Source organism: Trachypithecus francoisi, unplaced genomic scaffold, assembly GCF_009764315.1.
Source record: "Trachypithecus francoisi isolate TF-2019V2 unplaced genomic scaffold, Tfra_2.0 Contig00245, whole genome shotgun sequence".
NCBI classification, from domain to species: domain Eukaryota; kingdom Metazoa; phylum Chordata; class Mammalia; order Primates; family Cercopithecidae; genus Trachypithecus; species Trachypithecus francoisi.
Genome location: NW_022680524.1, coordinates 159,097 through 182,753, shown reverse-complemented (window position 1 = coordinate 182,753; position 23,657 = coordinate 159,097). Strand labels below are relative to the sequence as shown.

The 23,657-nt window shown below is 44.1% G+C and overlaps 1 pseudogene; it reads right to left on the bottom strand.

Annotated features, from left to right (window-relative positions):
• Nucleotides 1-241: 241 nt before the first annotated feature.
• Nucleotides 242-23,634, bottom strand: LOC117081654 (annotated as a pseudogene).
• Nucleotides 23,635-23,657: the final 23 nt, after the last annotated feature.

Here is a 23,657-nt window from a genome sequence, read left to right as displayed (position 1 = left end):
TGGAAGGTAGAAATGGGATCTCAGAACAAGAGTGGCCACAATCTATGTGAACGCCAAGCAAAGAACACAGAGACGGTAACGGCGGCCAGGCAGAGGCCTCATTTGGACATGACAACAGTTTCCGCTCATCAGAGCCTAGGCATGTCCACAAGTCCGGGGCTCTCAGAAGAGCTCCTGAGTGCATCCCAGAGGCCAAGCTCTCTCATCACACAACCTGGTCCCTTTTCCCCGGCCGACTCACCTGGCTGTCCTCACCTGCACAGGTCCGTACGGGGTCCCTCCATCTGCCATCCAGGACTCTTCTCCTGGTCCCAACTGAAGATCACATCTGGCTTTGCAACTAGATACCCTGTTCAGGGGACATGACAAAGGACTTCGTTATTAATGCTGAGGAATTCCAGAACCTAGGCCCACCCCTGCAGGCTGAAGGTGGCATAGCCTCGGTGATGGCCCCATGCACACAGCTATCTGCCCCTCAGTACAGATCATCACATAGCAAGCAAGGGCACCAATATGCTCTCCAGAGTCCAACGGGGACTACGAATACTACACAGTGGGCTGTAACCCAAACTCCTGAGGGTGGTAACCCACACTCATTGTTCCTAGGCCCCGGAGCTTGGAGCAGCTGAGAAAGAAACACAGTACTGGGGGCATTCTGCATCACCCCGTGGCGCGGTCCCCACCCACGGACACCAGGTGGCTGTAGTTCTCAAGCATGACATCCCTGTAGAGGTTCTTCTGGGCAGAGTCCAGTTGCTGCCACTCCTCCAGGGTGAAGTCCACAAACACGTCCTTGAAGGTCAATGATTCTGTAATGGCACATTCCTCTTTAGCATGCCAGGACCAGCCTGGGGCACCGGGACATGGCACCTCACGCACATGGAGGGCTTACTCTGTGCCCTCTAGGAGAAACTTGACAGATGAAGAGTGTGAGGCGCACAGAGCCTAAGTAACTAGCCCAGGTCACACAGCCAGGAATGAGGGAGTCGAATCCATGCAGTCTGGCCCGCATCCACACTAGCTTTTTTTTTTTTTGAGACTGAGTCTTGCTCTGTCACCCAGGCTGGAGTGCAGTGGCGTAATCTCGGCTCACTGCAACCTCTGCCTCCCAGGTTCAAGCAATTCTCCTGCCTCAGCCTCCAGAGTTGCTGGGACTACAGGAGCCACCACCATGCCCGGCTAATTTTGTGTTTTTTAGTACAGACGGGGTTTCACCATGTTGGCCAGGCTGGTCTCGAACCCCTGACCTTGTGATCTGCCCGCCTTGGCCTCCCAAAGTGCTGGGATTACAGGCGTGAGCCATCGTGCCTGGCCTGGCCTTTCTTATATAATTGTTCTTATGCAGTCACTAGGCAGTTTGGCATAGTATATTACATAGAGTATCTACATGACTAAAATCATTTTGAACTTTATAGGAGAAACAGATAGGGTATGAGAAATATCTCACCCTGGAAATTCATTCACTCAACACATGTTTACTGAATAGAGGCCAGGCTGGTAAGTCCTGTGAAGTAAAGACTGATACAAAACCACACCTCTTGAACTCAAGAAGCTTCAGTTTAGTGGAGGGAGGAAAAGCGACACTTAGACACTCATAGATGAAACCGAGGCAGCGAGGAAGCCTGCCTCACAGGACAGTGACAGATGTAGGACAGGGTCCGGGTGGTCCACAAAGGAGGAAGTCAGTCCTGCCTGGGGCTGACAGAGCAGGCTTTGCAGGGGACACAGAGCTACAACAAACAGTTCTAAACAGAGCTAATCAATCATGACAAACTGTTCCAACCTTCGCTCACTCATGAAACAAAGAACAGGAAGCCAGAGGTCTGTGGCCCGGGCAGCTGACTGAGGCAAAAGGGGAAAGGTCTGTGCTTGGCCTTGTCACCACCAAACAAGAACTCACTTCTACAAGGGCCCCAATTCCTCGCAAAGACTAATAACCCACCTGTTTCTGCTCCAGATCCCATCCTGTCACACCCACACTTGGTGGCCTTCAATTCAAGCCACTCGTTGCACCCGTAAGACCCAAATCAGCCACAGTGGCACTAGTTTACCCAGCTGTGCAGGAGAGGGGACAGGAAAGCCAGCCTGCCAGAGGGCGGTGACAGGCAGGTTTCTCCAGCAGGAGGGCTTCTCAGAGCAATCCAGGAGCTGTTAGCCCAAACTGCCCCTCCCTCGTGATAGCTCTGGTGCCAGGGAACAAAACCACACTGCTGAGTGCTAGGATGATGTTGCTTGGAAGCTCTAACTGTTCCATAGACCAGTATCTCTTGTAATGGTCCCAGTGGCATGGCTTCCAGGGTCCCAGCAAAAGATGCCCCCAGTTACATATCACTGAGTGACAATGTGCTCAGAAAACCCCAGTCCATGGCTTCCTACCAGCCAGTCATCGTTTACTCAGTCCTCCAGTCCAGATGCAGTTTGTTTACCAATCCAGTCATTTTTATCTGGAGTAATGTCACCTGGTTTGATATTGTGAAATATATATTTGGTTTTGTCCTGTCTCCTGGCAAAAGCTCCTGCAACCCTGGAATAGACTCTGAAGTGATCAAAGTGTCTTTTATATGCTAATGAGATGACTGGTGGCTGGCTGCCCCTAGGTAGCTTCCGGATGGAGCTGCTCACCAGAAAACCAGACAGGATTAGAGGGTTGGGAATTTCATCTCCATCCTCAAAACTCCTGGGAGGGGAGAGATGATGAAGGCTGAGTTGATTACAAAGGCCAATGATGATCATGCCTCTGTGATGAAGCCTCCATAAAAACCCCACTGTGGCTGGGTGTGGTGGCTGGCTCCTATGATCCCAGCACTATGGGTGGCTGAGGAGGGAGGATGACTTGAGGCCAGGAGGTTGGGCCTGCAGTGAGCCAAGACTGCACCACTGTTCTCCAGCCTGGGGGACAGAGCAAGATCTTGTTTCTCAAAAACAACAATAACCACCACCACCAAAGGACTGGGTGGATTCAGACAGCTTCCACACAGCTGAACACTTGGTGGTTCCCGGATGGTAGTGAGTACAGAGAGGGCATGAAAGGTCCGTGGACCTTCCCACATCCCTTGTCCTATGCATCTCTTCCATCTGGGTGTGTATCGGTATCCTCTGTAATATCCTTTATAACAAACAGGGGAAATTGTTTCCGTTCATTCTGTGACTCACTCTAGCAAATTAATCAAACATCAGGAGGGAGTCAAGGGAACCCCTGATTTGTGTCCCATCAGTCAGATGTATAGATGATACCCTACTTGAGACTGGCATCTCAGGTGGGGGTAGTCTTGTGGGACTGAGCCTCAACCTGTGGGAACTGATGCTAACTCCAGCTAGATGGTGTCAGAATGGAATTGACTTGGAGGACACCCAGCTGGTGTCCACTGGAGAACAGCTTGGTATGTGGGGGAACAGCCTGAGGCCTGGGATTACATCTAGTGTCAGGAGTGTTGTGTCAAGTGAGAGTAGACAGTAGGAAAAACTCTGGTTTCCTTATCTCTCAGACCCAGTAAAACAGCCATCATTCCATTATCAGGTTTCTAGTCACATAGAGCTAAATATGACAATGATGATGAAAGTTAATAACCACTAACAGATCCTCTGAGTAGAGTGTCAGAAGTTACTTCATAAAAATGATACTGCCTTTACAAAAATTATGAGTGAGAAAATTATGACAGTGAAAGAGATTTGATGTAACCAATCCCCTATCTTGCCTTTAACCTCCAAACTGCCCTTAATCATTCCTTGGCCTGGGCCAAGCAAACTTTGAGACATTTATTTTATGGTTTAAAAGATAATAGACCACAGGTGTCCAACCCTTTGGCTTTCATGGGTCATACTGGAAGAACTGTCTTGGGCCACATATAAAATACACTAACACTAAAGATAACGATGAGCTAAAAAATAAAAATCACAAAAAAAGTCACAATAAGTCTCATAATCTTTTAGGAAAGTTTACAAATTTGTATTGGGCCGCATTCAAAGCCATCCTGGGCCGCATGTGGCTCACGGACCATGGATTGGACAAGCTTGTAATAGCCTTCTACAAAACTCAACCACCTTTGTAAAGCTGAGAGGCCACGAGGTTAGGAGGACATGAGGAGCCTAAAATCTGCTAATGTGTAGACATAAAAGATTTCCAGCTATTATTCCGGAGGTCACAAGACTTGGAACTCCCCGATTACTCCTGCAGATAATATCACTATTATAGAACCTAAGATTGGCCTTTTGAGGCATTTTTTCAAGTTTTTGCATTTCTGATCACCAGTGGCTCCACCAGGACTGGTCAACCTCCACCAGCCAGTCCTATGGCTCCACCCAGAAGCTGAATCCATGGCCCACCAAACTATCCTTGAAAAACCCTACCCTCCAAGTTTTCGGGGAGATTGATTTGAGTAATAATTCCATCTCCCATGTGGCATGGCCAGACTCATGTCAATTAAACTCTTTATTGCAATTCCGTGGTCTCAGTGAATTGGTTTTGACTGTGCAGTGGGTGGGAATAACCCATTGGCTGGTTACAGTAAAAATGGCTCACACTTGTAATCCCAACACTTTGGGAGTCTGAGGCGGGCGTATCGCTTGAGGTCAGGAGTTCGAGACCAGCCTGGTCAACATGGTGAAACCCTGTCTCTACTAAAAATACAAAAATTAGCCAGGTGTGGTGGTACACGCCTGTAATCCCAGCTACTCGGGAGGCTGAGGCAGGAGAATCACCTATAATCCTAGCTACTCGGGACGCTGAGGCAAGAGAATCGCTTGTACCCAGGAGGCAGAGGTTGCAGTAAGCCGAGATCACGCCACTGTACTCCAGCCCTCCAGTCTGGGTGATAGAGCGAGACTCTGTCTCAAAAAAAAAAAAAAGATGACATTAGGAAAATCTGGTGGATAGTCCATTCTCATGCTGCTAATAAAGACATACCTGAGACTGGCTAATTTATAAAGGAAAGAGGTTTAACTGACTCAGTTCAGCATGGCTGGGGAGGCCTCAGAAAATTCACAATCATGGCGGAAGGTGAAGGGGAAGCAAGACACCTTCTTTACAAGGCGGCAGGAAGGAGATGTGCAAGCAGGGGAAATGCCAGAAGCTTATAAAACCATCAGATCTCATGAGACTCACTTATTATCACGAGAATAGCATGGGGGAAACCTCCCCCATGACTCATTACCTTCATCTGGTCCCGCCCTTGACACGTGGGGATTACAATTCAAGATGAGATTTTGGGTGGTGACACAGCCAAACCATATCTTCTGGCTAGGTATTTATGGAGGAAAAAATCTCAATAAAACTGAATTACCCATCTCACTCTGAACCCTCAAATAAATTACACAGGGATGAGAGATTTTAAAAAAAAAAAACTAGGACTCCCTCTGTCATCCAGGCCGGGGTGCAGTGGCACAATTATGGCTCACTGCAGCCTCAAGCTCCTGGGCTCAAGCGATCCTCCTGGACTCAAGTGATCCTCCTGCCTCAGCTCCGCAAAGTATTTGGGACTCCAGGCACAGGCCACCTCACCCAGCTAATTTTTGTATTTTCTGTAGAAACGAGGTTTCACCATGTTGCCAGGCTGGTCTCGAACTTCTGAGCTCAAATGAATGATCCACCCATGTCAGCCTCCCAAAGTGCTGGAATTACTGGTGTGAGCCACTGCACCAGCCTTAGAGATTTAAATGTGTACAAGATAACCGTAAAATAGATCAAAGTTTTATAATTTTGTAGTGGCTAAAAGCCTTTAAAAAATAATAATAAAAAGTCTCACTCTGTCGCCCAGGCTGGAGTGCAGTGGTGTGATCTCAGCTCACTGCAACCTCTGCCTCCCGGGTTCAAGTGATTCTCCTGTCTCAGCCTCCCAAGTAGCTAGGACTACAGGTACCCACCACCACACCCAACTAATTTTTGTATTTTTAGTAGAGATGGGGTTTCACCATGTTGGCCAGGCTGGTCTCAAACTCCTGACCTCAAGTGATCCACCCACCTCGGCATCCCAAAGTGCTGGGATCATAGGCATGAGCCACCGCTCCCAGCTGGCTAACAGCCTTTCTGAGCAATCCCCAAATTCAGAAGACATACAGTCACAGACTGATCAACATGATTGCCTAGACATTAGAAATTTCTAAATAGCAGAATGAATTTTTTTTTTGGAAACAGGGTCTCACTCTTGTTGCCCAGGCTGGAATGCAGTGGCATGCTCACAGATCACTGCAGCCTCAACCTCCTGGGCTCAAGCAATCCCACCTCAGCTTCCCTAGTAGCTGGAACTATAGGCACGCACCACTACACCCAGCTAATTTTTGTATTTTTTTGTAGAGACAAGGTTTTGCCATGTTGCCCAGGCTGGTCTCAAACTCCCAAGCTTAAGCAATCCTCCTGCCTCAGCCTTCCAAGTGGTGGGATTACAGGCATGAGCCACAGCACTTAGCCAAAAATTATAATATTATGAAACATCAATATCAAAGTGAGAAAAGTATTTGAAATATACAAAACAATGGGCTAATCTCCTTTATACACTAAAATTCTAACAAATCATTATGAAAAAGACCACAACCTAACATATAACTGAACAAATATAAAATAAATATATAACTTATCATGTATTCCTTTCATATTCTTAAATGCTAAAAAGCTTGATAATACTTGAGTACAGTCAAGTATGTGGAAAAAACACCAAAGAAGTTATAAACTACAGCATTTTGGGGAGGAACAATTGGTTAATATATATTAAATTTTACATTGCAAATACTGTTTAACAAAGCAATGACCTTTCTAGGATTTTACCCTATACCTTTAACACATCAATAAGAAAAGACAGCCCAACAGTATGAATAAAATACTCATAGCAACAGAAATGTTAGAGGCCTAGAAACACAAAAAGATTATAAACTTCACTAAAATTCACATATATGCTCATTAAACAATAAGATATTGTCTTTTATCCATAAGAGTCACTGCTGATGAAGAATATTAGAAATTAAATACTCTCATATAAGGATGATTGATACATAATTTGACTGTACCTATTACAGGTATTTGTTTCTTACTTTAACCAGCAGTTGCATTTACAGGACCCTATCCTAGTGAAATATTTATGTGTACATAAGGATGTCCAAGGCAGTCCTATTCGTATTAGCAAAAAGTAGAAGAAAGCCCTAAAAGGCCTGGCACACTGGCTCACGCCTGTAATCTCAGCACTTCGGGAGACCAAGGCAGATGGATCGATCGCTTGAGCTCAGGAGTTTGAGACCAGCCTGGGCAACATGGTGAAACTCCATCTCTATAAAAACAAAAAAGGGCTGGGCGCAGTGGCTCATGCCTATAATCCTAGCACTTTGGTAGGCTGAGGCAGGCGGATCACGAGGTCAAGAGATCGAGACCATCCTGGCCAACATGGGAAACCCTGTCTCTACTAAGAATACAAAACTTAGCTGGGCGTGGTGGCACGCGCCTGTAGGCCGTCCCAGCTACTCGGGGGCTAAGGCAGAAGAATCACTTGAACCTAGGAGGTGGAGGTTGCAGTGAGCCAAGATCGTGCCATTGCACTCAAGCCTGGCAACAGCGAGACTCTGTCTCAAAAAAAAAAAAAAAGTTAGCCGGGCATGGTGGTTTGTGCCTGTAGTCCCAGCTACTCAGGAGGCTGAAGTGGAAGAACTCCATGAGCCATGAGCCCAGGAGGCTGAGGTTGCAGTGAACCGAGATCATGGCACTGCACTTCAGCCTGGGCAACACAGTGAGACCCTGTCTCAAAAAAAAAAGAAAAGAAAAGAAAAATAAAGAAAGCTCTAAATGTCCTGTGTTCCTGGGAACCCCAAAATGGTAGAACAACAGCTGTATTACCAGGTGACATTGCTTATGAGAAAAATGACCCCTGACTGGTAAATAATCTGCATATGGACTAAGACTAGAGAGTAGTTAAATAAATTGTTTCATCTATACTCTGGAACTGTCATGATAAAAATTGACTCACACAGGATGGGTACGGTAGCTCACGCCTATAATCCTAGCACTGTGGGAGGCTGAGGCAGAGATCAAGAGTTTGAGACCAGCCTGGCCAACATGGCAAAACCCCATCTCTACTAAAAATACAAAAATTTGCTGGGTGTGGTGGCGCAAGCCTATAATCCCAGCTACTCGGGAGACTGAGAAAGGAGAATCTCTTGAACCCGGGAGGTGGAGGTTGCAGTGAGCCGAGATCGCACCACTGTACTCCAGCCTGCAGAGCAAGACTTCATCTCAAAAAAAAAAAAAAAAATTGACTCACACATAAGGATGCCTGGGATACTTTTGTCTAAATGAAAAAACAAACGAACAAACAAAAAAAGCAAATTTCAGAAAAGCATAGTAGGAGCATATTTTCATTAAAAACAACCCATGCAAAATTTTGTGGTTTTGCATCTATATAAAACAAAAAATATCTGAAAGGCAAACAGTTAGTAGAACAGGACTGAGACTGGGTTCATTTGTTGGAATACAACAGAAAGGGAGGAATAAAAATCAGCCCTGTTTTCCTGGCTTGAAAACCGGAAAAAGTAAATATCCTTTCAAATAGCATCACATTTTTTTATTCTAAATTGCCTGCCTTATCTTTTTGACTCCTTTCTACCACATTTTTTTTTGTTTTTTAAATCATTGTTCATATTACATACATAAATCCTCTGTGTATTATATGCATAGAAGGTATTTTCTCTCAGCTTCAAATATGTCTTCTGACTCTACAGGTTTTTAACATTTTAATACAGTCTAACCTGACAATATTTCCCTTTATGATTTCTGGGTTTTCCGTCTTCATTAAAAACGTTTCTTGCAGGGCCAGGCACGGTGGTTCACGCCTGTAATCCCAGCACTTTGGGAGATTGAGGCACGCAGTTCAGTTGAGGTCAGGAATTCAAGATCAGCCTGGCCAACAGGGTGAAACCCCGTCTCTACTAAAAATACGAAAATTAGCCGGGCATGGAGGCGCACACCTGTAGTCTGAGCTACTTGGGAGGCTGAGGTGGGATAACTGCTTGAACTCGGGAGGTGGAGGTTGCAGTGAGCCAAGATCGCGCCACTGCACTCCAGCCTGGGCCACAGAGGGAGACTGCATCTCAAAAAAAACAAACAAACAAACAAACAAACAAAAAAAACGTTTCTTGCACTGCACAAAGTTATCCATATATCCTCCTAAATTTTTACCCAATTTTTCAACTATATATTTAGGTCTTCAACCAATCTAGAATTCACTTTTATATGATATAGAAGAGTCTCTGTTTCCATACAGACAGAGACTCAGCTGTGTCACCACCATTCAGTAATCACTTTTTCCATGTAACGGAAATGTCATTTTTATAATCTTGACTCACAGAATTCTATATAAGCAATAAAAGAAAATCTAGAAGTCACAAAAGATTGTGAAATTAGACCACATTAACAAAATGTAAGTGTCCACTCCCCAAACTTAGTAAGACAAGTCAAAGCAAATGAAGTATGAAAAAATATTTGCAACATATATGATAGAGATCTTATTTAGTTGAGTTAACATAAAGAGCTAGCATCCAGCAATCAAATTAATTCCACACCCAAGAGAAAAGGAGGCAAATTACTAGAATAAATAATTGAAATAAAGAAGTACAAATGGTAGTTAAAAAAATGAAAAGAAGACTGGGCATAGTGGCTCACACCTGTAATCTCACCATACTGGAAGGCCAGGGTGTTAGAATTGCTTGAATTCAGGCATTGGAGAACAGCCTGGTCAACACAGTAAGACTCCAACTCTACAAAAAATTGAAAAATTAGCCATGTGTGGTGGCATGTACCTGTATTCCGGCTACTTGGGAGGCTGAGGTGGGAGGATTGCTTGAGTCTGGGAGGTTGAGGCTGCAGTGAGCCATGACCACACCACTGCACTCCAGCCTGGGCAACACAACAAGACTCTGTCTCAAAAAACAAATAGCCAGTGCAATGGTCCCACCTGTAATCCCAGCACTTTGGAGATTGAGGCACGCAGTTCAGTTGAGGTCAGGAATTCAAGATCAGCCTGGCCAACAGGGTGAAACCCCGTCTCTACTAAAAATACGAAAATTAGCCGGGCATGGAGGCGCACACCTGTAGTCTGAGCTACTTGGAGGCTGAGGTGGGATAACTGCTTGAACTCGGGAGGTGGAGGTTGCAGTGAGCCAAGATCGCGCCACTGCACTCCAGCCTGGGCCACAGAGGAGACTGCATCTCAAAAAAAACAAACAAACAAACAAACAAAAAAAAAACGTTTCTTGCACTGCACAAAGTTATCCATATATCCTCCTAAATTTTTACCCAATTTTTCAACTATATATTTAGGTCTTCAACCAATCTAGAATTCACTTTTATATGATATAGAAGAGTCTCTGTTTCCATACAGACAGAGACTCAGCTGTGTCACCACCATTCAGTAATCACTTTTTCCATGTAACGGAAATGTCATTTTTATAATCTTGACTCACAGAATTCTATATAGCAATAAAAGAAAATCTAGAAGTCACAAAAGATTGTGAAATTAGACCACATTAACAAAATGTAAGTGTCCACTCCCCAAACTTAGTAAGACAAGTCAAAGCAAATGAAGTATGAAAAAATATTTGCAACATATATGATAGAGATCTTATTTAGTTGAGTTAACATAAAGAGCTAGCATCCAGCAATCAAATTAATTCCACACCCAAGAGAAAAGGAGGCAAATTACTAGAATAAATAATTGAAATAAAGAAGTACAAATGGTAGTTAAAAAAATGAAAAGAAGACTGGGCATAGTGGCTCACACCTGTAATCTCACCATACTGGAAGGCCAGGGTGTTAGAATTGCTTGAATTCAGGCATTGGAGAACAGCCTGGTCAACACAGTAAGACTCCAACTCTACAAAAAATGAAAAAATTAGCCATGTGTGGTGGCATGTACCTGTATTCCGGCTACTTGGGAGGCTGAGGTGGGAGGATTGCTTGAGTCTGGGAGGTTGAGGCTGCAGTGAGCCATGACCACACCACTGCACTCCAGCCTGGGCAACACAACAAGACTCTGTCTCAAAAAACAAATAGCCCAGTGCAATGGTCCCACCTGTAATCCCAGCACTTTGGGAGGCCAAGGCAGGTAGATCGCTTGAGCTCAGGAGTTAGAGACCAGCCTGGGCAACATGGCAAAATCCTGTCTCTACAAAAAATACAAAAATTAGCCAGGTGTGGTGGCGCACGCCTGTGGTCCCAGCTATTCAGGAGGCTGAGGCAGGAGGATCACCTGAGCCTAGGAGGTCGAAGCTGCAGTGAGCTGTGATCATGCCACCATACTGTACCCTGGGTGACAGACTGAGACCCTGTCTCCAAAAAACAAAGAAACAAAAAATATGAAAAGACACTAATTTCAGGAAATGTGAATTAAAATGCACCACTCTTTTATCCTGCATCATAGCAAAAATCAAAGCATTGGATAATGCACTGTGATTGCCCAGTTATGGGAAAAGGCATATACTGCCGCTAGGAGTACACATCAGTATATTCTATTTGGAGGGTAATTTGACAGTTCTGAATCAAAATTCATGATGCACATGAATCTGACCTAGAAATCTCACATCTGACATACTCACATGCAGGCAATGAATGCACTGTACATTGCTATGCTGTTTATAGCAGTAAAAGACTAGAAATACCCTGAATGTTCATCACTAGGAGAAAGATGATAAATATTGGCGTTCCCATGCAATGAAATACTAAGCAGCTGCTTTTGCAAACTAGGTAGACCATTGGTTTTTTTTTTTTTTTTTTTTTTATACTTTAAGTTCTAGGGTACATGTGCATAACGTGCAGGTTTGTTATATATGTATACTTGTGCCATGTTGGTGTGCTGCACCCATCAACTCGTCAGCACCCATCAATTCGTCATATATCAGGTATAACTCCCAATGCAACCCCTCCCCCCCTCCCCCTCCCCATGATAGGCCCAGTGTGTGAAGTTCCCCTTCCGAGTCCAAGTGGTCTCATTGTTCAGTTCCCACCTATGAGTGAGAACATGCGGGTTTGGTTTTCTGTTCTTGTGATAGTTTGCTAAGAATGATGGTTTCCAGCTGCATCCATGTCCCTACAAAGGACGCAAACTCATCCTTTTTGATGGCTGCATAGTATTCCATGGTGTTTATGTGCCACATTTTCTTAATCCAGTCTGTCACAGATGGACATTTGGGTTGATTCCAAGTCTTTGCTATTGTGAATAGTGCCGCAATAACATACGTGTGCATGTGTCTTTATAGCAGCATGATTTATAATCCTTTGGGTATATACCCAGTAGTGGGATGGCTGGGTCATATGGTACATCTAGTTCTAGATCCTTGAGGAATCGCCATACTGTTTTCCATAATGGTTGAACTAGTTACATCCCACAACAGTGTAAAAGTGTTCCTATTTCTCCACATCCTCTCCAGCACCTGTTGTTTCCTGACTTTTAATGATTGCCATTCTAATTGGTGTGAGATGGCATCTCATTGTGGTTTTGATTTGCATTTCTCTGATGGCGAGTGATGATGAGCATTTTTTCATGTGTCTGTTGGCTGTATGAATGTCTTCTTTGAGAAATGTCTGTTCATATCCTTTGCCCACTTTTGATGGGGTTGTTTGTTTTTCTTGTAAATTTGTTTGAGTTCTTTGTAGGTTCTGGATATTAGCCCTTTGTCAGATGAGTAGATTGCAAAAATTTTCTCCCATTCTGTGGGTTGCCTGTTCACTCTGATGGTAGTTTCTTTTGCTGTGCAGAAGCTCTTTAGTTTAATTAGATCCATTTGTCAATTTTGGCTTTTGCTGCCGTTGCTTTTGGTGTTTTAGACATGAAGTCCTTGCCCATGCCTATGTCCTGAATGGTACTACCTAGGTTTTCTTCTAGGGTTTTTATGGTATTAGGTCTAACATTTAAGTCTCTAATCCATCTTGAATTAATTTTCGAATAAGGGTAAGGAAAGGATCCAGTTTCAGCTTTCTACTTATGGCTAGCAATTTTCCCAGCACCATTTATTCAATAGGGAATCCTTTCCCCATTTCTTGTTTCTCTCAGGATTGTCAAAGATCAGATGGCTGTAGATGTGTGGTATTGTTTCTGAGGACTCTGTTCTGTTCCACTGGTCTATATCTCTGTTTTGGTACCAGTACCATGCTGTTTTGGTTACTGTAGCCTTGTAGTATAGTTTGAAGTCAGGTAGCGTGATGCCTCCAGCTTTGTTTTATGACTTACGATTGTCTTGGCAATGCGGGCTCTTTTTGGTTCCATATGCACTTTAAAGCCGTTTTTTCCAATTCTGTGAAGAAACTCATTGGTAGCTTGATGGGGATGGCATTGAATCTATAATAACCTTGGGCAGTATGGCCATTTTCACGATACTGATTCTTCCTATACATGAGCATGGTATGTTCTTCCATTTGTAGTGTCCTCTTTTATTTCACTGAGCAGTGGTTTGTAGTTCTCCTTGAAGAGTTCCTTTACATCCCTTGTAAGTTGGATTCCTAGGTATTTTATTCTCTTTGAAGCAATTGTGAATGGAAGTTCATTCATGATTTGGCTCTCTGCTTGTCTGTTACTGGTATATAAGAATGCTTGTGATTTTTGCACATTAATTTTGTATCCTGAGACTTTGCTGAAGTTGCTTATCAGCTTAAGGAGATTTTGGGCTGAGACAATGGGGTTTTTTCTAAATATACAATCATGTCATCTGCAAACAGGGACAATTGACTTCTTCTTTTCCTAACTAGATACCCTTGATTTCTTTCTCTTGCCTGATTGCCCTAGCCAGAACTTCCAACACTATGTTGAATAGGAGTGGTGAGAGAGGGCATCCCTGTCTTGTGCCAGTTTTCAAAGGGAATGCTTCCAGTTTTTGCCCATTCAGTATGATATTGGCTGTGGGTTTGTCATAAATAGCTCTTATTATTTTGAGGTACGTTCCATCAATACCGAATTTATTGAGCGTTTTTAGCATGAAGGGCTGTTGAATTTTGTCAGAAGCCTTTTGCATCTATTGAGATAATCATGTGGTTCTTGTCTTTGGTTCATGTTTATATGCTGGATTACGTTTATTGATTTGCGAATGTTCAACCAGCCTTGCATCCCAGGAATGAAGCCCACTTGATCATGGTGGATAAGCTTTTGATGTGCTGCTGAATCCGGTTTGCCAGTATTTTATTGAGGATTTTTGCATCGATGTTCATCAGGGATATTGGTCTAAAATTTTCTTTTTTGTTGTGTCTCTGCCAGGCTTTGGTATCAGGATGATGTTGGCCTCATAAAATGTGTTAGGGAGGATTCCCTCTTTTTCAATTGATTGGAATAGTTTCAGAAGGAATGGTACCAGCTCCTCCTTGTACCTCTGGTAGAATTCAGCTGTGAATCCATCTGGTCCTGGACTTTTTTTGGTTGGTAGGCTATTAATTATTGCCTCAATTTCAGAGCCTGCTATTGGTCTATTCAGGGATTCAACTTCTTCCTGGTTTAGTCTTGGAAGAGTGTAAGTGTCCAGGAAATTACCCATTTCTTCTAGATTTTCTAGTTGATTTGCGTAGAGGTGTTATAGTATTCTCTGATGGTAGTTTGTATTTCTGTGGGGTCGGTGGTGATATCCCCTTTATCATTTTTTATTGCGTCTATTTGATTCCTCTCTCTTTTCTTCTTTATTAGTCTTGCTAGCCGTCTGTCAATTTTGTTGATTTTTTCAAAAAACCAACTCCTGGATTCATTGATTTTTGGAGGGTTTTTTGTGTCTCTATCTCCTTCAGTTCTGCTCTGATCTTAGTTGTTTCTTGCCTTCTGCTAGCTTTTGAATGTGTTTGCTCTTGCTTCTCCAGTTCTTTTAATTGTGATGTTAGGGTGTCAATTTTAGATCTTTCCAGCTTTCTCTTGTGGGCATTTAGTGCTATAAATTTCCCTCTACACACTGCTTTAAATGTGTCCCAGAGATTCTGGTATGTTGTATCTTTGTTCTCATTGGTTTCAAAGAACATCTTTATTTCTGCCTTCATTTCGTTATGTACCCAGTAGTCATTCAGGAGCAGGTTGTTCAGTTTCCATGTAGTTGAGCGGTTTGGATTGAGGTTCTTAGTCCTGAGTTCTAGTTTGATTGCACTGTGGTCTGAGAGACAGTTTGTTATAATTTCGTTCTTTACATTGCTGAGGAGTGCTTTACTTCCAATTATGTGGTCAATTTTGGAATAAGTGCGATGTGGTGCTGAGAAGAATGTATATTCTGTTGATTTGGGGTGGAGAGTTCTATAGATGTCTATTAGGTCCACTTGGTACAGAGATGAGTTCAATTCCTGGATATCCTTGTTAACTTCTGTCTCGTTGATCTGTCTAATGCTGACAGTGGAGTGTTGAAGTCTCCCATTATATTGTATGGGAGTCTAAGTCTCTTTGTAAGTCTCTAAGGACTTGCTTTATGAATCTGGGTGCTCCTGTATTGGGTGCATATATATTTAGGAGAGTTAGCTCTTCCTGTTGAATTGATCCCTTTACCATTATGTAATGGCCTTCTTTGTCTCTTTTGATCTTTGATGGTTTAAAGTCTATTTTATCAGAGACTAGGATTGCAACCCCTGCTTTTTTTTGTTCTCCATTTGCTTGGTAGATCTTCCTCCATCCCTTATTTTGAGCCTATGTATGTCTCTGCATGTGAGATGGGTCTCCTGAATACAGCAGACTGATGGGTCTTGACTCTTGATCCAGTTTGCCAGTCTGTGTCTTTTAATTGGAGCATTTAGTCCATTCACATTTAAGGTTAATATTGTTATATGTGAACTTGATCCTGCCATTATGATATTAACTCGTTTTTTGCTCGTTAGTTGATGCAGTTTCTTCCTAGCTCAATGGTCTTTACATTTTGGCATGTTTTTGCAATGGCTGGTACCGGTTGTTCCTTCCATGTTTAGGGTTTCCTTCAGGGTCTCTTGTCAGGCAGGCCTGGTGGTGACAAAATCTCTAAGCATTTGCTTATCTGTAAAGAATTTATTCTCCTTCACTTATGAAACTTAGTTTGGCTGGATATGAAATTCTGGGTTGAAAATTCTTTTCTTTAAGAACGTTGAATATTGGCCCCCACTCTCTTCTGGCTTGGAGAGTTTCTGCCGAGAGTTCTGCTGTTAGTCTGATGGGCTTCCCTTTGTGGGTAACCCGACCTTTCTCTCTGGCTGCCCTTAAGATTTTTTCCTTCATTTCAACTTTGGTGAATCTGCAATTATGTGTCTTGGAGTTGCTCTTCTCAAGGAGTATCTTTGTGGTGTTCTCTGTATTTCCTGAATTTGAATGTTGGCCTGCCCTACTAGGTTGGGGAAGTTCTCCTGGATGATATCCTGAAGAGTGTTTTCCAACTTGGTTCCATTTTCCCCCTCACTTTCAGGCACCCAATCAGATGTAGATTTGGTCTTTTACATAATCCCATATTTCTTGCAGGCTTTGTTCATTTCTTTTTCTTCTTTTTTCTTTTGGTTTCTCTTCTCGCTTCATTTCATTCATTTGATCCTCAATCGCTGATACTCTTTCTTCCAGTTGATCGAGTCGGTTACTGAAGCTTGTGCATTTGTCACGTATTTCTCGTGTCATGGTTTTCATCTCTGTCATTTCATTTATGACCTTCTCTGCATTAATTATTCTAGCTGTCAATCTTCCACTCTTTTTCAAGATTTTTAGTTTCTTTGCACTGCGTACGTAATTCCTCTTTTAGGTCTGAGAAGTTTGATGGACTGAAGCCTTCTTCTCTCATCTCGTCAAAGTCATTCTCTGACCAGCTGTGATCCGTTGCTGGCGATGAGCTGCGCTCCTTTGCAGGGGGAGAGGCACTCTTATTTCTTGAATTTGCAGCTTTTCTGCCCTGCTTCTTCCCCATCTTCGTGGTTTTATCTCTCTGGTCTTTGATGATGGTGACGTACCGATGGTGTTTTGGTATAGGTGTCCTTCCTGTTTGATAGTTTTCCTTCTAATAGTCAGGATCCTCAGCTGTAGGTCTGTTGGAGATTGCTTGAGGTCCACTCCAGACCCTGTTTGCCTGGGTATCAGCAGCAGAGGTTGCCGAAGATAGAATATTGCTGAACAGCGAGTGTACCTGTCTGATTCTTACTTTGGAAGCTTCCTCTCAGGGGTGTACTCCACCCTGTGAGGTGTGGGGTGTCAGACTGCCCCTAGTGGGGGATGTCTCCCAGTTAGGCTACTCAGGGGTCAGGGACCCACTTGAGCAGGCAGTCTGTCCGTTCTCAGATCTCAACCTCCGTGTGGGAGATCCACTGCTCTCTTCAAAGCTGTCAGACAGAGTCGTTCACGTCTGCACAGGCCTCTGCTGCTTCCCCTTTTGTTGTTTAGCTGTGCCCTGTCCCCAGAGGTGGAGTCTACAGAGACAGGCAGGTTTCTTGAGCTGCTGTGAGCTCCACCCAGTTCGAGCTTCCCAGCGGCTTTGTTTACCTACTTAAGCCTCAGCAATGGCGGGCGCCCCTCCCCCAGCCTCGCTGCTGCCTTGCGGTTAGATCACAGACTGCTGTGCTAGCAATGAGGGAGGCTCCGTGGCAGTGGGACCCTCTTGGCCAGGTGTGGGTATAATCTCCTGGTGTGCCGTTTGCTTTAAAGCACAGTATTGGGGTGGGAATCACCTGATTTTCCAGGTGTTGTGTGTCTCAGTTCCCCTGGCTAGGAAAGGGATTCCCTTCCCCCTTGCGCTTCCCAGGTGAGGCAATGCCTCGCCCTGCTTCAGCTCTCGCTGGTCGGGCTGTAGCAGCTGACCAGCACCAATGTCCAGCACTCCCCAGTGAGATGACCCCAGTACCTCAGTTGAAAATGCAGAAATCACCGGTCTTCTGTGTCACTTGCGCTGGGAGTTGGAGACTGGAGCTGTTCCTATTCGGCCATCTTGCTCCGCCCAACGATTGGTTTTAAACACTGGATAATTCTCTCCCCTAGGGGATATTTGGCAATGACTAGAGACACTTTGGTTGCCAAAACTGGAGGAGGGATTCTACTGGCACCTAGCAGAGATAGAGGCCAGGGACTCTGCTATACATACATTGCACAGGAAAGCAGCCACAACAAATAATGATCAGAACCACAATGACAATAGTGCTGTAGTAAGAAACCCTAGGGACAACTAAATACAAGTAAAGTGGAATGATCATGAAGACAAGACCAAAAGGACCAGAATGAGCTCTAATGTGTTAGAGAAAAATCGTGTGAGAGCAGAGCTAGCACATATAGGAGTGAACAAAGAGATTCATACATCCTGGCCGGGCCCGGTGGCTCACGCCTGTAATTCCAGCACTTTGGGAGGCTGAGGCGGGTGGATCACAAGGTCAGGAGATTGAGACCATCCTGGTTAACATGGTGAAACCCCGTCTCTAGTAAAAATACAAAAAATTAACCAGGCGTGGTTGCAGGCGCCTATAGTCCCAGCTACTCGGGAGGCTGAGGCAGGAGAATGGCGTGAACACGGGAGGCGGAGTTTGCGGTGAGCCGAGATTGCACCACTGTGCTCCAGCCTGGGCAACAGAGCAAGATTCTGTGTCAAAAAAACAAAAACAAAAAAGATTCATACATCCATACGGATAAGCATACATATTCTCTGAAAGACTGTACCAAAAAATGAAGGAATCTTGAGGATGGGAAAATTATTTTTTGCCTTTTCTTGAACAAAGCTTTCATTTGAATTTTTACTATGTGTATGCATTACTTTTAAATGTTCAATTTATTAATGCTCTATTCAGTATATTTTTACATTTTAACATCCATGTTCTTAAGGGAAACTGGTCTATAATTTTCTTTTTTGTAGCATCTTCCTCAAATTTCAGGTTAAGTGGCTTCACAAAATGAACTGGGTACCTTTTCGTCCTTAAAAGCCTGGAAAATTGGAACACAGAAATTATCTGGTCTTTACATTTAGTGAAAGGAGTAATTATGAAGGATTTCGGAGGGCAAATTTAAGTCTCAGTACCTTATAGTCAAAACCCAACTACCAGGTATAACCTCCAAAACACTGGTACTATAGAACCAGTAGATATAGAGAAAGTTGTTCACGAGGCACTGTATACAATAGTAAAAAGAAATTAGGCCAGGCATGGTGGCTCACGCCTGTAATCCCGACACTTTGGGAGGCCGAGGTGGATGGATCACCTGAGGTCAGGAGTTCGAGACCAGCCTGACCAACATGGAGAAACCTCGTCTCTACTAAAAATGGAAAATTAGCTGTGCGTGGTGGCACATGCCTGTAATCCCAGCTACTCAGTTGGCTGAGGCAGGAGAATCGCTTGAACCTGGGAGGCAGAGGTTGCAGTGAGCCGAGATCGCACCATTGCACTCTAGCCTAGGCAACAAGAGTGAAACTCTGTCACACACACACATACACACACATACACACACAGAAATTAAAAACCTAAATATCTGTGAATAGAAAAAATAGTTACATGATATATCCACACTATGAAATAGGAATTAAAACGATCTTTATATATTAACAAGGAACACCACCCAGGATATAATCAGGTTCAAAAAGCAAGATAGGTATGTGAATATGATGCCATTTGTGTAAAAGCATAAAAAACAATACATATGTATATGTTTTTAGTTCATTAAACTGACATAAATGCATCTACCTCACAGTTTCAACCAACTGTTAACAGTGGACATCTCTAAGGAGGAATGTGGTACTGGGGGGAGAAGAAATAGAAACTTTATTGGCTACTAGTTTCTTCTATGTACATTAAAACATTATACACAAACGTATTCTCTTAAACACAGTAAAAAAGACCAAGCGATCTAGAAGTGAAGAAAGAGGAAAAAGCAAGATGAATCTATGTATTTAAACAATTCTTCTCTGAGAAGAAGAAAAGATGAGGTACAGTTTCTGGAAGAACAAGTAGAGAGAGGTATCTTTTTCTGTTTTTCCTCTCTCCTAGTGAGGGGAAGGATTAGAGAAACCAGAGGCTGAGGACAAGTTGAACAGAAAACAGCCAGAGAAGAGTGGATAATTGGTATTTTCAAGTTATTATATAGATTCCAACTTTGCCTCAATTTCACTGGAAAAAAAGTAGGGGTACATTAGAACTCACCTGGGACATGGCCATCTTGTTGTGCTCCGGCAAAGGATGGAGATCTATAAAGACAGAATTAGAAAGCTTGAGTTCAGTGGGTATAGACATAAGATCATCATCACCACCCTAATAATAATTACCTTTGCACCCTGGGAAGAATGATCTAAAAATAAGGCCTGGTAGCTTCAGCCTATTCCCATGGGACGCTACTAAGATCATGTGGGTTTTGCACATGAAACTTTGTCTCCCTACTAAGATCATGTGGGTTTTGCGCATGAAACTTTGTCTCGCTACTAAGATCATGTGGGTTTTGTGCAAGAAACTTTGTCTCGCTACTAAGATCATGTGGGTTTTGCGCATGAAACTGTCTCGCTACTAAGATCATGTGGGTTTTACACATGAAACTGTCTCGCTACTAAGATCATGTGGGTTTTGCACAGGAAACTTTGTCTCCCTTACTGGACAGATGTATGACTTGTGTCCAAGGTCATCTAAATGTCAGAAACCAGTAACAACTTAACATCTCCTTTACCTCAAGAGTTCTACTCCTAGCACAAAGACGCAAAATGTTACTGTTGTCATTTCCACTAAAAAAATGTGCCTATAATCCCTGCATGTGGGGAGGCTGAAGGAGAGAATTGTATGAGGCCAGGAGTTCAAGACCAGCCTGGGCAACATAGCAAGGCCTTGTCTCTACAAAACTAAACATTAAAAAAATTAGCTGGCGTGGTGGTGCATGCCTGTAGTCCCAGCTACTCAAAAGGCTGAGGTGGGAGGGTCTCTTGAGCCAAGGAGTGCGAGGTTAGTGAGCCATGATCACGTTCCTGCACTCCAGCCTGTGTGAAAACATCAGAGCCTGGCTCAAAAATAAACAAAAAATTAAAAAAAAAAAACTTGGAAGCAACTAAATGTGCAGCAAAGGGGACTCAGTAAAAAAATATGAAACGTGCAAAACAAGCATACTACACAGGCTTAAAGATGGTTTCTGAACTTCGTTTTCAGTTCCTGGGTGTTTAAAAGGAGGTTCCGGCAAAGCAACTGCAGTGTGATCTCATTTTGTTAAGCAATATGTACAAATATGAAGTCTCAAACAGCATTATTCTTTTTTTTTTTTTTGAGACATAGTTTTGCTCTTTTTGCCCAGGCTGCAGTACAGTGGCATGATCTTGGCTCACTGCAACCTCTACCTCCTGGGTTCAAGCGATTCACCAGCCTCAGCATCCCAAGTAGCTGGGATTATAGGCATGCACCAACATGCCCAGCTAATTATTTTTGTATTTTTAGTAGAGACGGGGTTTCACCATGTTGGTCAGGCTGGTCTCGAACACCTGACCTCAGGTGATCCACCCGCCTTGGCCTCTCAAAGTGCTGGGATTACAGGCGTAAGTCACCGTGCCTGATCTCAAACAGCATTTATTCAAATGCTGACATTGGTTACATTGATTGGTGATTTTAATTTTCTTGTTTATTTGCATTTTTGACAATGAAAATTAATTACTAATGAAACAAAAATTAAAAGTTATTAAAAATCAATTCTTATCAAACAGAGCCCTAGAGGTGAAAAGACCCTCTGCAAGTGTGTATGAGTAGGATCTCTTGATGTGGTTTGGAGGAAGGAGCCCAACACGGGCTCAAAGGGCTGCAGGGGAGGAGAGGTGTGGGGCTGGGTGGGTAACAGCCCAGCACTGTCAGATCTGTGAGGGGTTGAAAACCACTGTGCCTGCTCCCCTGCCCCCGCCTCTTTAACTGGCCACCTACCCTGTTCCCACCCCACCACTTCCTCCTTTCCCACGATTTGCATTTTGATTGCCATGCTCCTCCTTCTTTGGCAGTTTTTCAAAAGAAAGTTCCAGCAAGGAGCTTCTGTGCAGAGTAACCATTTCTTACTTCAGCAATCACTGTGATACCATCAGGACAACAGGGTTCAGCTCCGTGGAGGTTAACAAGTCATGTCCTCAGACCTAGTTTCATTAAGCTTCTAAATAAGGCAGCAGAGCTGGATGACAGCATACCTAGAGACTACTCTGAAATTCTATAAACTAAAAATATATTTTCTACACTTTGGTCAGGATGAAGGGACACTCGCATTTCCCCTGGAAGCAGGTGCCTGGTTGATGATGTGGGGCTGACTCAAATTCAGAAAAAGCCAATGGCAAGAGAAGGAAGCGCGGGGGTGCACAAATAGGTGTGCTAGGAGAGGCCAATCCTCTGTGGCTGGCTGTGATCCTTCCCAGCCTCATCCTGCCTTTGCAGCCACTACAGCAGGGCACCTGCCCCATGGAAGGCACCATGCCTCCATTCACCTGTGACTTTCACCTGTCCCTCCTCCAGTAGGAATCAAACTGCACTGTCACATGGTCCTCGATGGCACCTGGAAGTTGAGCCAGATTTGCTCTGTCTCAGCTGAAGTGAGGGACAAAGGTCACTAAGAATCCAGCTCTTCTAGGACTTGCTGTCCTATGAGCCTCCTTTCTCTGCCCTGAGGATCTGGGTCTGGGCTCTGGGCTGAGGCTTCTCCTCCAACTCGCCTCAGCTCAGTGTACCTCTCTTATGTCCAAGGCGGCAGGACCAAGGGATTCAGAGACAAACACACCCCAGCCGGGGCCATCACTATAGCACCAGATCTCTGCCTGTGACCCAGGGAACTCACCTCCTCCTGGGGCCTCAGCCTAAGTCTTCTGAGACTAAGTGAGGAAGCCGGGGCACAGATAAACTGGAGTCTGAAGTCGGTGAGCAGTGATCTCAGGTCTGCACTCTGACCCTGGACACAATGACCACAGGAGATTCAATTAGCAACACCTATGCTCCCTTCCATGCAGTGAAGTTGAGTAAAACCCAAAGGTTTTTACCCAATAGAAGAGGGGTAACGCCTCATTCTAGCTTTAAGAATTGACATTCATGCACAACTCAATTATCCTCAGTGAGCAAAACCCTGCCTTTCTGAGTGGGGCTTTGGAACCAACTGATCACCTGCTGTGCCACTTTCATTCACTGAAGAAATGAGTGCCTTCCATGAGCCGGTTCTCCGTGCTGCAAATCCATCAGTGAACAAAATTTCAAATTCCAGCTCCAGATTTCTAGTCTGGAAGAAGAGACACACAGGAAACAATAAACATGATAAACAAAGTACAGGAAAAGAAAAAGAAAAAGGCTCCCTCAGGTTTGCTACCTACGTGACTTTGGACAGGCTGCCAAGCCACACTGTACCGTTTTCTCTCTATAGCAGGAAAATAATTACCGTAACACCTCACAGGGCTCCTATTAATGTGAAACATTTGCAAGAGTGCCTGGCAATTACCAGGGGGTGAGGATACAAGTGCTGAGTGACTCAATTAGTCACTCGTTGGCCCCGAACCTCGCCCCCAACACTCACGCCCACCGCCCGTGTCACTCAACCCCCACAAGGGCGCTCACCCGTGGCCCCATGACCCCACGGCCCCGTAAACTCCCGTCATTCCTCCCGTCCCCCACATTCTCCTATCAAAAGCATCAGCAGCCCCCTCCCGCTTACTTCACTGCCAAGAGCCTGAAACCTCAGGGGCGGAAGACCACAGCCAGTGTGAACGAAGCGCCACCCTCCGGGTCAGCCGAGCATTTCCGCTTCCTACCGCCCCCTGGGAACGCGAGGTCAAAGCAATGCGCA